Genomic DNA, 15,315 nt, shown 5'->3' with positions numbered 1-15,315 from the left:
TGTTTCCTTGCCACATTTTAGAAAGGTTATATAATAAAAATTCTGAAGCAAACTCAAATATGTTTTCATGGGCTTCATGGTGACATAAGCATGTGAAACAAGAAAGAACTACATTTGTATGCATATTTAATGATAAAATTACTCCATATTCCCAGGTTGGTAGGAGGTACAGAGTATACTCACGGCAAACGCTAATTTTCAAACACTAAGGTCAGAAAGGTGAGTCATTGCTGCCTAGTACATTAAGAATGTCTGACTTAACTCTTGATCCATTTAAAAGAATTGCCTCAAAACTCACAGCAAAACCAGACATTATTCAAGGGTAGCAGTCGATAAACTGGGGCAAATCTGGGGCAAATCCACTCTTTGTCTTACAAAGATGAATTGTTGGTCTGTCTAAACTTAAAGTTGTATGTGCTCAGTGGCTTTAAAACCTCATTGTCTCTGCACATGCACTTTATGAGGAAAGCTGATTTGTCTAGATTAGTTTTCAAGCCAGTAGTTGCAACTCTGGTGATTTTACTCTAAGCTAAAAAGTTTGTTATAGCACTTTATTACATTTAGCTTCATACCAGTTTTAAGTAAATGCGTCAGAGGAGCACAGACTATAAAAGTAGTGAATGCTGTGCAGAAATTAGAAAGAAAAAAGAAAAATACATAATATATGATATAAAAAGAAACAGATAACAAAAATTAAAAGGATTTTACGAGAGGGAAAACAATTTCATTTTATTGTAAAGCTCTAAATGAATAAAATAAAGTCTTTGAATGTGAAGATGATTAAAAAGACAAAATCATTAGCTAAAGATATTTACAAGTTTAGACTTTCATTTTGATTGTAATTTTAATTAGCTGGACACTGGGGGGGATGAAAATGAAAGCCTACATCATCTACTTACTCTTTAAATTGCATTCCACCTTAATTTTCTGCTCTTCAGTTCTTAATTTTCTCTATTTTTGTTCTAACTAATCCGGTTATCAGAATAAAGCGATTTTCTCTCAGCCAGGTTTAGCATTCAGTGTTTGAACCAAAAGTTCACCCCATTGCTTCAATTTTTATTCTTTCAATAGCAGAAACTCTCCAGGAAACTTTTCCAGTCTTTTGTCTGTACAGCAGGGTGCTTTATGTACACATGACAGTTATGTAGCTAATAACAAAAGATTCTATTTTAAAAATAATTATGTTCCATTTACACAGTTTCCCAAGGAATTTACTCATAAAATGCAGGATGCACCAAAAGATTAAATGCCATTTTCCTGTTCATTAAAGCCATTTTTCTAAATGTAACTGAGTTATTTGCCTTTTTGTCTTGAAGGAACCACATGCCCAAGAAGCAGTTAGAGTCAGTTTATTCTTAAACAAAAGATCTAATTACATTTAGGCTGTGTCTGCAGCATGCAGTTAACTTGCAGATTTGTACCCCAATGTCAGGCCATGGACAGATACTACTTTTATGAATAGCTGCACTGGTTGGAGATGCTGAAGAAATTGTTGACCTGACTGATCCTTCTATGCCAAGAAGTGCTTCTTCAGCTGCTCAGTCCAAGTGAGGGAGCACAGTACATCCTCCTGCTTCTAGCAAAGCCATCCAGGTTGATTTAAATATTTGATGAAGGCTATTGAAGCATATTATGTTGCTTTTTCCAGAAAATCTGGAAGCAGAAACCCAGAGCCAGGGTGGCTGTCTTGCTTATGAGGGTGAACTGTGGAAAAGGAGTTAAAAGGATTATCAACACATAAGGGCTTTCATCTGCACTGAAAATGGAAGATGTGATATAAAAGGGAGCAAGCCTGTATCTAAGCCCTTAACCAGCCAGGTTCGCTGTTTTGGGCTAAAAATGTCTACACGAGAATTGAAGTTATCTCTTAAAGGTCAGCAGAAAAGTTAGTGTCATCTCAGTAAGTCCTTGCTCCTTTCCAAATAGCTTCTTTTAGGAACAATTCAGTCCTAAGAGATGTCTTTTATGCCATTCTTACATTACATGATTAGTTTTAGCTGGCTAAAAAACAGCAATTGGAGTTTGATCTTGACAAGTTCATTTTATCTTATTGTTTTATAAAGCACTTCATTCACAGGCCTTCTTGCCCTAACTTCCCACTTCAGGAAAGAATGCAGGCCTTTTTGTAAGAGAATTTCCACTGAGTGTATAAACAATCTTCAGCAAAGCCTACAAACACCTTTTTGTACTTCTCTTTTTAGTGTCATTTTAGTTCAGATCAGTATTGTGCTTTTGAAGGGAATCTGATTATCCTGATGGTCTGTGCTTTGATTCACATCAAGATGTGGTATTGAAGCACATGAACTGAATTCCTTTTGGATTAAACTGAAGTGGAAAATGCTGGAATGTATCTAATGCACTCCAGCTGCAAATGGACATTCAGTCAATTGAACCCAACTACAGCTTTTTTTAAATTAAAAATTTGACATGGACATCACACCCTCTTCTGCTTTAAGTTAGCAATCTTTCTGGTCTAGAAATGTTGCAGATGCAAAATCAAGGATAATCTACTTCAAATTCAGCACCACCTAATTTTCTAAAAGATAACTAAAAAGAGGACATTCATCATGTAGTCGCTGTCTCCCAACTAATTCTAATAGGTTCAGAACTCTGTCGAGATACTGTGTCTGTCCCTTGGGCAGAGCTGCCAATTGCAAATGTTATATTTAAAACTAAAGGTCCAATTACAGGAACAATTTATGATCTCAGTCGAGCCAGTATAAATCTTATATAGTTCATTGACTTTAACCTGACTGCAGGAGCTTCATTCCAGATTTGTTCATGTGTAATGAAACTGAGTACTATGGCTCCAATTATGACTTGCCTAAGAATTAACTAATAATATAAGTTGCAATACAGAGTGCTTCCACCTTTGAAACAAGGTTTCATAATTACCACTCCTGAGTCAAAAAACATATATTCAGTCCAATGGTGCTTCAAGGACTGAAGTGCTTTAAAGATTCTGCTTAAGAAAGTAAGAGGTAGGCATTTTGAGACATGAAGACTCCAGTGGCAACCCCAGGAAAAAAGAACTGGTCACTTGCTGTAAGATATAAGTACAAAAAGGGTTTTCTTTATCCAGAGTAACTGGCAAGGTTGGCTTTCTTTCTCTGTGCACGCTGTAGAAGTCTTAAGAATGTTTATGGGTTTCAGTTTGCAAGGTTTGGTGGAATTCTCCAAAGGGGAGGTATGCTGTGAAGAATCTGCAAGGGCCACATATCTGCAGGCTGATTTTCAACATCCATATTGAAAGCAGAGATACTGCCCTAGAGTTTCAGTACTTCTATCTTATTCTTAGTGGCTCTGCCCATATGCTGACTTGATTGTTGTCAAGCAATATCTGCATAGTAAGAACCCAACCTTCTCAAAAGCAATTCAAAGCACTTAAAATTGGGCTTTTGCTCTGGATTGGTTCCCAGAGGAACCTGTCTATTTGCAATGACCAATGCAGTTTAGTGGAGCAAATCTCCATAGACAAAATTCGGATTTTTTTTTTTTCAGTACATTCCCTTATTCCTACAGAAACATTAGTTTTCCATGTGCATCATTAAATATGTAGTACATATCTGTATACAAGTTATTTTTTTTTTAAAACACATAAGAAGAAAATAGAATCTCGTTTTTGCTCACTCTGCAGAATGTGGGTTAAAACCCAAGTAGCCTCATGCAAATGCCATTATGCACACAGCTACTGAATAAGCAAGCACCAGTACTGCCCAGTTACTGTTGCAACCAGAATTTAAAACATGTTTTCAAGTTTGATTTTTCCTGTTTCCCCGTACTATAAGGACTAGCAGACATATGTCAAAGGGAAAACACAGAATCATAGATTAGTTAGGGTTGGAAAGGACCTTAAGATCATCCAGGTCCAACCCCCCTGCCATGGGCAGGGACACATCACACTAAACCATGTCACCCAAGGCTCTGTCCAACCTGGCCTTGAACACCACCAAGGATGTTGCAGTGGAACTCTTTTTTTTGTGCTTTCACTGTCAATCTGGTCCTTTTTTTCTCTGATAACTACTTATGAATTGGTATAGAAGAAAGGAGCAGATAGTCTCATAGGTAGCTTGCTTACAGTAAATACTCCTCTTGAAGTAAGCATGACCATTCAACCCACACATTTGAGAAAGAAGAGTCATTGAGAAAAATATTTACACATTTAACATAAATATGTATTTTGGAGCTGTCCTGCTCAGTTATGGTTTTAAGTAGGTGCTATGCTCAGGGAAGCTTTGATCCAGAATTCCCTGAAATACACAGATATCCCACTTTACCGTATGGAGTTTTATTTTCATCAAATTAACAAGAAGGAAATTAACTGGATAAATGCTTAAACCCAGTTAGTCAGCTACAGAACAGCCACAGACAGTTGATTTTGAGAGTCTCTGACTTAAAGTACACTGGAAAACAGGACTAACTGCAGACAGTAAGTGCTTGATCCAACACAGCAAGTACATAGGGACTGAACAGAGAGTTAGAATTTAGGTGTCTAACAACACCACATACCTTACATTAGATGCATAACAGAACAAGTTTCAGTCAAAACTGGAAGTCACAGTCTTGACACTATCAGAATTTTCTTATCTAAGAATACTGAAGAACACAACCTAGCAACGTTTTTTGAGCTTCTGAGTGTCTGCTGGCCCTGGTTTTAAGTCTGTATGTTTGAATGCTTGGAATTAGTTTCAGGTGCAGTAATCACAGAAAGAAAACATGTGCAGGAGAAGTTACTTTTTAAAGAAACAACAAAACTGAAACAGGTTTAGAGAATTATACATCAAATTACATTTTTAAGAGTGGCTATTAAAATGTTGATGAAAGAATATAAGATGATGAGTCAGGGACACTAAAAGACCAAATGTATGGGTTCTACAAGATATTACACTAAGTACTAAGAATTTCACTTTATAACCCAATGTGATTAAATAGCATATTGCTGAAAATGCAGATGTTATACTACTATAGTAAAAAATAAAAGAAGTGCCTTTGAAAGATGTTTCTAATTAAGTCATGAAAGACCACAAAGAAAATAGGGAGAGGCTTTACTAAGAGTGCAGTCATAGAAGAACTAGGATTTGAGGCTGAGCTTTGAAGTTTCCTTGTTCAAACTGCATGGCCTTGAAGCTATTGAAAGCTTGAACGATTTTTTTCTGGTGAAACTGGGTAATGTCTTGTTATGTTGTACTACTCAGAAATATGTGTGAGTTGTTTGTAAGGAAGAATTATTTTTAATGAAAATCTGTTTTCAGATTGACCTTGGACTTGCATTTTGAAGGCAGCTAAAGACAAGGCAGCATTCACAGCAGTGAGGATTCCTGCTAGCTATAGAACATTCAAATCTTGGTTATGCATGTTTTAAAATGGCAGTGATAGTTAGAAAAAGCAAAATAATTCATCTGTTTTTCAAAACAGAGGTGTTAGTACGAAAACAATCATTTGTGTATGGGTTGGTTTTATTTCTAAGTAATCCCGATTTCATAGGCATTAGACAAGAGACTGTTTCTGAATTAAAAGAAGTGTGAGCATTCTGTTATGTTGCATAGGGTTAGAAGCACACGTCCCTAAATAATAAAATAGTCCCTATCACAGTTGAGATTGTGGACCTTGCTTCATCTCAAAATATTCCAGTACTTGGCAGGATAATGTCTCATGTATTCTGAAGGCTTTTCTTCGGCCATTCAACCTGCTGTCATTATGTATTGCTTGACGGAAGTACTTAGCCATAAGAATTTATGAGTATGTTCACATATGGAAACAAGCCCATCAGTATATGCCAGGCCCCTTGTTTAGGGATATTCCAGTCATTCACTTAAATCCATTTTTACAGGGTCAAGTCTGGCTTTTTGTTGCTATTTTCTTCTACATAACCAGATTCTTCCAGGCTGACCAGGAAGTGTGTTTCTGCTCAGTCTAATGTTCTTTCTTCTTTATAGAAATTAAGCATTCTGCTTGGGAGCTAATCTTCATCACTTTCCAGCAGGTCAGTAGTATTTACTTGATTCCATGCTGTCCACACCCTTCAAAATCTGTGACAAGACATTCCTAAAAATCAGGTGCTGATGGAATTGTGAAAATCTTCTGAAAAGGCTTGAAGGAACAAATCCTTTATAGAGTTAGAATTGCCAGGCTCCTTGGCTGACATCCCAGACTGAAAGCTCTCTTACATTTTGATGTCTGGATGTGACCTCTTCACCAGCTCTTTCAGGGAACTACGTTAGGTCCCCTACTAGGTTGGATTGCCTTACTCATGGCTTTATCTCTAAAGTTCTCGTAACTTGTTTTGTTATTTTAGCACAGTGACCATACTATTAACCCAGTCAGTAATGTCTGAATTAACTCCAAATGATTCAGCCATCTGGTGAAGTTCAGTTTGTATTCTGTCTCTGAAAGTTAATTGGGTTTTATGTGGCACATCTACTTCAGAAAGCACACTGGGGCCTATAGCAATGTGATATGTATTTAATGTATGCCAGTTCATTAAAAACTTCATCAGATTCGTTAACTGTAGTTTGTACATTCATTTCAGTGGACAAATTTGTTTAATCATATACATTTGTAGTTGGCTGTTATAGCTGAGCATGTTTCCTCTTCCACTGCTTATAACTTTAGCCAGTGGCATCTCCTGTGCAGAAAGAACCATTTGGCTTAGTGTTTTAATTGCTCTCTAATGAATCATATTTAGTACTTTAGCATTTGAGCATTGGGTGGCTGTTAGGTTTTTTGCATATGTTGTTACGCTATTATATTTTACACAATTTGCAAAACTCCTGCATGTTGCCTTTATTTCTGGTGTCATAAACTATTACTGAGAAAGTCTGGGTTTGAACATTTGTGCAGAACCAGAGTAATTAACTCAATCTCTTCATGACCATCTAGTCTTTGTTCTCTTGAGTGCGTATGCCCAGGCATGCAGTTTGGTTTTGCAGATATTACATTTTGTCTGGACAAAAACCAGTTTTGCAGCATGGAAGCTCTCGTGGTATAACTAATATCCAGCCAAAGCTGAGAGTTTTGGAGATGTGACTAGATATCATGGCTACTCTTTAAAAAGCCCAGCTGCTGAGGGCAGCTTAAATCAATAGTGGCTCTTAGCAGAGCCTTGGAAGCACAAAGTCTGTGATCTCTATACTAATAGTAAAACAGAAGGAGAAGTTTTTTCCTTAAAGCAGTGACTTTCATGGTAGAGTCATAGAATGGTTAGGTTTGGAAAGAACCTTAAGATCACCCAGTTCCAACCTGAGCAGGGACACCTTCTACTAGACCATGTTGCTCAAGGCTCTGTCCAGCCTGGCCTTGAACGCTGCCAGGGATGGAGCATTTATTTCTTCTTTGGGCAACCTATGCCAGTGCCTCACCACCCAGAATAATATCAGGATTCAACAAAGGCTGATTCCTTATTTTTGATCATTTAAAGGTTGCAAACATTATATTCAGTCTTCCCTCATGTCTCTTCATCCTGGTGAAGTTAATTTTCTTTGGATTTTTTTAATTGTTTAGTATTGAATTTTGTTGAAACAGATTTTTTTTACTCAGATACATTTCAGTTATTTTTTTCAAACTTGCTGTTTCATTTAGAAATATTTTTGTTATTAATGTAAATATTCACTGGTTTTGTAACATCCAAATTACATGACACAGTTAAGTATGTAAAATTATAACTAGTTATAGCAAGGTATTCCAAACAGTTACATGGAAACTGAAATGTATGTTTTTTGAAAATATTTTACAAGAATATTTGTTTTATACTTAGCTAGCCTGTGTTCATCTTAAATTGTTTTGTAATACTTTCTTCCTAGAGATACCACTTTTCATTGAGAGAAGAACATCAGTGATCATTCTCACAAACCTCCAGATTTTTTTAATAAAGAAGGAATAACATTTTTCTAGGAAAATAAACAAAGCTGTAAAGGGTATCATGTTCCACGCCATGTTGAACAGAGCCTTGGGTGACATGGTCTAGTGTGAGGCATCCCTGCCTGTGGCCGGGGATTGGAACTAGATGGTCTTAAGTTCCTTTCCAGCCTAAAGCACTCTATGATTCGATGATTCCTCACAATACTTAAAAGCTTCAGTTTAGAAAAAGACTGAATTCAATTCAAATTCAGTTAAAATCTCTGAATTCAATTGTTTTGGTCCAGACTTTTGAATGTTAGTTGGCTATTCACAGCTAAAACATTCTGCACTGTCATGTGCATGTTTGAAATATCACTTTGTGGTCTCTCCATGCTGCTTATTGTAAAAGGACATGTTTCTGTACCAATAACTTTTGAGGAGAGATAAGTGTTTGATTTTTTTTTTTCCTGAATTGTTCAGCAATTTCCAGCTGTTTCTGGTTGCCATGCAATGTCATATACAATGCAATATACATAGATTTTGAAACCCTCTGAGCCTATGACAAGCAGCATACAATGTAGATAATTTCTCTCCCTTCTGTCTTATTTTTTTCACAGTTCTTCTTCCAGGAAAATTTGGAAGTGCTTCACCTGCTTCTGGGGTTGCGAAGTTCCTTCCAGCATGAGGAAAAGTGGTAAGTTCCTTTGCTTTACTTTTGTCAAGATCCCATTTATTTCTGACACTATATAATTAGAACAAGTGGTGGTTAAAAATTCTCCCCGAAACTCAAGTTTTCTGCTCCCATTCAAAAGTATAAATCAAGGTCATGATAGGCTGTGCTCCTCTCACGTCAGCATGTACTGACTCTATTGGATCCTCCACAAAATTGTGGAGTTGATGCACCTAAAGAAGGCATTTCTTCCATGACATTGTGAGTTTTCCTCCTTTTAAAGACAAATGAAAACAGAAATCCCAACCATTTAAACAGAAATTCAGTGGAACAATTAAATGTGTTCAACATATGGCATCCAACCAGCTGATATTTTAAATCTATGGTAAATGTCAAGAACATTTTAACTGTCCTCCCTGCATTACCTCACTTGGATCATTCACCTTTCAGAGGACTAGTAAACTTTAATTTGCTTTAGCAGCTTGGAATGGATTTTTATTGTTTCTTACCACAGCCTTTCAACTCTAGTAATTTGAAAGTTAAATATGAACTGCAAAACTCAATCAATCCTGTAGTATTCTTTTAATATCAATTTTTATATAATTAGCCCCCAAACTGTGTTCAATTACTGACAATTATTCTCATGCACTTTGAGGGACAACACTAATTTCACACTTAGCAGCATTTTAAAAGGAAGGTGATTCAAAGGCTGTATAAAAAAGTTCCTCTCTCAAGAGCTCTACAGCTTTGTTGCAGACTTTATGAGAAAAATAGGATTCCACTGTGGTACAATACTAGAATTCAGATTTCACAAAACCACGTGTGTATGTGATTCTGTTTGGCAAGTAGCTGTGTTATATTCCTATAATACCAACTAAGCCTATTATGAGCTTGGATGTGTTCTTTTTAAACCAATAAAATTATGGAGAAATCCACAGAAATTGATGCACCAGGTTAAGACTGATGATTAAAGTAATGTAATCAGGATCTCTTGCATCCAGATTCCTTTCTTTTACACTGTCTTACAGATATTAGAAGCATCCCTCTTACAGCTGTTACAGGGTGCCTTCCTTCAGTTTATAAAATCATGTTTTCTCACCTTCAGCTCATTCTTTCTCCCTATCCTATAACAATAGAGGTGGAAAGGATTGCTGATGGTGCTATGGTAATGATATACAGGTTCTGTTCCACTGGGGTCATTGGAACGATCAGTCACTTTGTAGGGACAAATTATTTTTGTTATATCTATTTTGTTGCTGTGCTCTCTGATGGATCTTGTGGCAACTGGAAATTCTATTTATTTATGTGCATATTTTTAAAAGGTTGTCAGTGGAGCCCAGAGCATTGACTGGGAGCTCCTGTTACAGAGTAGTAAATATCCAAATAAAGGAATGAATCAAGTGACACCTTTCTCAAAGGCGAGTTACAAGATGGAGCTAACAGGGATATTGATAAGTAGTGGTCTTCAGAAGATCTTCTAAATTATCTAGTTTCTGCTATGAAGTTTAAGTAGAGGAGACGGAAACAGAAGAGTTATTGTCAAAACAGCATGCAGACACATAACAGCAAAAATAACAGCCTTTTGTTGGCAAATGACAGCCACTCTTAGCTCTAGTGTATATCTCTGTGATATGAAGGGAAGTTATATGATAAACAAAACTGTATGCATTGCAACTTCCCAAACCCACTGGATGGCTGAAGAATAAAGACCAGTATCTAATATCCTGCAAAGGGTAGATACAAGGTTATCTTGGTTTAAATGTAAATTTGGGGTAGAGTCCTACAGGCACCATGAAGTTTAGTGGGTTTGTTGTTACAGTACCATTCCTTATAGTAGGCTCTAATTTCAAGTGAAATGCTGGCTTAAACCTCTATAATCATGATTTTAAGGTAGATCAGAGCCAGCCTACAGTACTCACTGTGATAACCAGTTGTAAGTTTTTGCAGTATCTTGTGTTGTCTTGGTTTATATATTTTCCAGAAGGCTGAGCTCTATCTTATTTCCCCTTTATGGCTTACCAGTGCTATTATAAGTCGCCAGGAAAAAAGCCAAAACTTTATAAAATTGTAAAAGTCAACTACAGATCGTGCCAGGGACTGCTTGGGTAACATAAGTGATAAGATGAGAATGAAATAATAAAAGGAAGTCCTAAATCATGTTCAGTCAGCAGCACTGGGAAAGAGAAGACCTAACTTGGAGGAAAGAGGTGACCAAAATGCAGTGGAGTAACAAATAAACTGTGACTCATAGACAAAGTAGGATCTGTCTTTGGGGAAAAAGAGGAGCCATGCATGTATAAACCCCATCTTTGAAGGTATATTAAAATGCAGACTAATCCAAACCCACTGAAGGTAATAATTTTTTTTTGCTGCTGACTTGGAAGGCTTTGGATAATGATTATGTGGGTGACAGAAACAGCCTCAGAAGCTTTTGCAGGCTAAGGAAAGGTTTGATTTCTACAGTATTCTGCCATTTGTATAGGTATAGTATTGAAAACAATCTCAATGCTTAACAATCTGCAGCTTCAGAGCAGTAGTTATCCTCCCTGAAGTAAATGTCTATTAGAGTCAGGGCAAAAAGTATTGATAAAAAACGCTGCAATGCCTCTGACAAGAGCTTTTACAGTTTATCAGGCAAGTAATATACATTGTAAAATTAGGATGCTCTAATCTAGCTAATTGCAGTGGGTTTTAACACTGTAGATCCAAACTGTTACATGAATAATGTCTTTTAAAAGAAATGTTTAGATAAAAATATGTTTAGATAACCATATTATGTATTTACACATGAGATCTCTTAAGTATATTTTTTACTGGATCACACAGCCTCAACAAACATTATAAACTTGAAAAACTGAAATAGCAAAAGATGAAATTCAGGGAATAGAAGAGGTCTGGTTAAAACATCAGGGCACAGAATCTCATAGTGAAGACTGAAGTTGTATTGTGAACTCACCTGCTTTTGTTTACCTATCGCAGTGTTCTTGATATATATCAAAACAATATGTACAGCAATACCCAGGCACAACAGAGCAAGTTAATAATGGAGCTTCAGTCTTAACTGTGAATTCCCTTGCATGACTTGGTATATTGCTGATATAGAGAGGGTTTTGTGGCTTAATACATAGCAGCACACAGAGTGTCAGCTGGAAATCCATTTCGTGGTGGTGGAACAATATACAGAATACAATAAACCCATTCCCACCTTCCCATTCCTTTCTTACAGTAGGAAGCCAACATTTAGAAACCCATAGCAAACAAACACCTGCTAAGCATAAATCACAAGCAGGAACACCGCACTGGACAAGTTCAGAGAGATACGATGGGAGAAAAATCCATGAAAAACCTTAATAGTCATTAGAAAAACCTAACATTTATTTCCACACACTGACAGGTGGCCAGTGAATTGACTTCAGAACAACCATAAAGAGAGAAGTGGTTATTATGCTACTAAAACTTAAACAGCAGAGCTTTTTAATAAGCTGCACTGTGTTAGGATTACACTGAGGGAGCCCAAGCAGGAAAAAGCAATAATCACATCTAGCAATAACAAGAGGATCAACTAATATCCATCATAATTTCTCCCTGTTTTGCTTCTCCCTATTAGTATGACATATAGGAGAAGCAGAAGCACCGTAACAAGATACTGAGCAGAACAGGTGCAGAAACAAAAGCATCTTCCATTTAGAGAGTCAGCATTTTTCTTTGGGAAAACTACTTTGCACCGTGCAGGTTGGAGCTTAGGTTGCCCATTGTTTATACCCATTGGGTGATGTGTGCACTATTTTATCTCTTCCTGCAGAGTTTGGTTGTGACATACATAACACATATGCCCATAAAGTTACCCAGAAATGCACTGAGAAGGTTCAATATATGTCATAGCAAGCATATTTCTTTGTTAATTCCATAAAGACAGTGTGGAAGAGCCAAGTCTCCTACAATTTTTGTGTCCACAGTGGGAAGAAAACAGCACATTGCATGCTATCGTTACCACAGAATTATAGTGCACTGTGTACTCTTTTACTCTTGCCAGAGAATGATAGTGGAAACGGCATTGCCCCATTACTAATGCTTAATGTATGACCAATCAGAAGCTGAAAATCATATGACCAGTGGCAGCTTATGGCATCCCATCAGTTAGTAAATTGGATGCAGTTTGTCAGATGGACACAATATCCCTCCACTGTAGGTGGTCTCTGTTTCATTAGGTTTCAGATTGATGGTGGTGAACAATAATCCAAAAGTGTGCAATAGGTACATCAACCTCATTTTTCATTAACAGTGCTTCCCAAACGTATTGGAAGCAGGTACAAAACATAGATTTTGTTTGGCTTACTTTGATCCATGCAGAGCCTATTGGGTATCTGACTTCGCTGCTGGAGGCTTATGGTTTCGGTTAGCAGAACCTGGTGCAGCAACTGGATGAGGTGTTTTTGAGATAATCTAGTCATTTAGGTACGATGCACAAATAGTGGGTGGCAAAGCTGCTAATTTTGTTTTTTATGAAGTAATATGCAACCAACATTCTATTTACATACCAGGCATTGGAGTTACAGAGCGTCCTTCTAAATTACGTGGTAAATACAGGAGTGGGAGTGATTATTTTTTCTGTATTTCCCAAGAGATTAACAGAAATGTTGGTGCATTTTTGCTGCTTCTAAAAGAAATGAAAAGACTGAAAGTCTTTCCCAGGGTCACTGAAATGACATATAAAACAGCTACTGGTGTATCTTACACATCTTTGGCTTTGAAGGATCTGTTTTACTTCACAGTGAAATAAAGTAGTATACGATGTTGCTCGAATACAGGCTAATTGAAAAGGCATTTTTAAAGCAGGGGACTTTGGATCCCTGCAAATAATACAATATTTATAAAGGTGGCAGAAAACTGATATTAGACACTGCAGCAGATGAGTAACAACTGCTATCATCTGAACTGATAGGGTATCACATGCTTTCACTCTCTTTGATACACTTTTCTGGTTTGCATATTGAAAAAGCAAGCATATGCATTATTAGCAAGTTAAAGAAGCTTGCTTTGAAAAATAAAATGAAAGCTTTAAGTATTATGAAGTAAATAATCAATTTTCTCTTAGTTTTTAATGTTAAGATGAATGGATCTTACCACGTAGAAGTATATATACTGTTAATCATGTGACATCAAGCTATACATGTAGTCAAGACAGGCAATATGGTTTACTATTTAGATGCATTTCTTATCTCAATTTTACACAAAATTTCCATCCACAATATTTCATTGTCTCGTTCTGAGAAATGCATGTCTAGGTCCTGAAGATTTAAAGAAACCTCTCTGAACAGCATGAACCTGAGCACTGTTCTGTACAGAGCCAAGGGAGGGGGATGTCCATGTATTTGGCATGATTTATATGGAATATATTGACGCAGGCTCTCACATCATGCCATTTTTTCCAACACCATTTCTTATCATTGTTTAAGAATGTCTTTTCACTTTTATGCTTTTCTGTAGTTATCTAACATAACTGGGCAACTTTACTTCTGAAGTTCTAAAACGTGTCCATTGCCCTGGTTTTTCAGCCTTGGGCGTCTCTCTTTAACAGACCACTTTCATGATGATAATACATTGATATTCTACTTTAATTAGTGTCATGAAAGGGAAAAAGACCTTCAGATGTCAATGGCTTGCAAAAGTTGTTGGAGCATCTTCTTAAGTCAAATCTGAAGGACTGGCCTTCACTCATTTTTTTCTTCCTTTCACATGATCCTATTACAGGAGTTTTTTTGTAAACTGGTGTTATAAACGATTATTTTTAGTTAAGAGGAGCACCAGGAAAGATTAAAAAATGGATATAAAGACATTTTGGTTCTTGATCTTCTTTCTTCTCATCTCAACCTTTAGAAAGTCTTGCTGGAAGAACACAAGGAACAGCAGGAAGGTTTCTAACAGATCTTTGAGACCTCCTTGCAGTCAGATCCCAGGGGAGCTAGAACAGTGTTCCTCTGTGGTTCAAAAACTCTTTGGGCCAGAAAAGGGGCCTTTATCTGCTGACATTTCAAACATATTCAATCAAATATTGATCTAGAAAATCAGCCACTTTTTCTCTAGCAAAGAAATTAAATTAGTGCTACCTACTGAAGATCTACAAATGGTTCTCCTGAAGATAATGACAGTACCCTAGGCTATTCCTAGGATCAAAAGTTTTTATGGACACCAAACTGATTTAATATTTTCTGTAATGCATGGAGAAAAAAGGGTGAAAGATCTGCTTGCCAATAGTAATGTGCTGGAGATTATCTCATGTGGCGAGGCCTTGTATCAAGGAGCCAGGTAGGTTTTTCAAATCCATCTCATCTTCAGAATCAAAGGAACAGAATGTAGCCCATTTCACCTTACACAAAGATTTTCATCACCAGAGACATCTGATACCTCTTATTTAAGTTGGCTCTGGTAGCACATGCTCCTCTAACTCATAAACATTTCCTGTCTGTTATGTTCTGCTTTCAAGATGTACCTTACGTTGCTTTGGAAGAAGTGAAAAGTCTCTTCTTCATGCTCTAAACACTAACATATCGTAAAACATGTCTAATGTGCAATAATGGGATAAAGATTCCTTCAAAAATATGTTAAGTACCCTTGTTGAAACGTTTTCAGCATTTGTATTATGAAAAAAGGAAGTCTTTCAACACAGCATAAGGGTTCAATTAGTACTCTATCCTGTGAATTTACTGGAAATAATAATGAAGCAGTAGTTTTTATTAAAGCTTTTCTCACATTCTCACCCATAAAATCATGTCTTGAGAATTCACCTATACTGAGATAAAGAACTGAAT

This window comes from Pezoporus wallicus, unplaced genomic scaffold (genome assembly GCF_028554395.1).
Source record: "Pezoporus wallicus isolate ANWC-B61680 ecotype Strahan unplaced genomic scaffold, APGP_CSIRO_Pwel_v1 contig_6714, whole genome shotgun sequence".
NCBI lineage: Eukaryota > Metazoa > Chordata > Aves > Psittaciformes > Psittacidae > Pezoporus > Pezoporus wallicus.
This window is presented reverse-complemented; position numbering follows the sequence as displayed.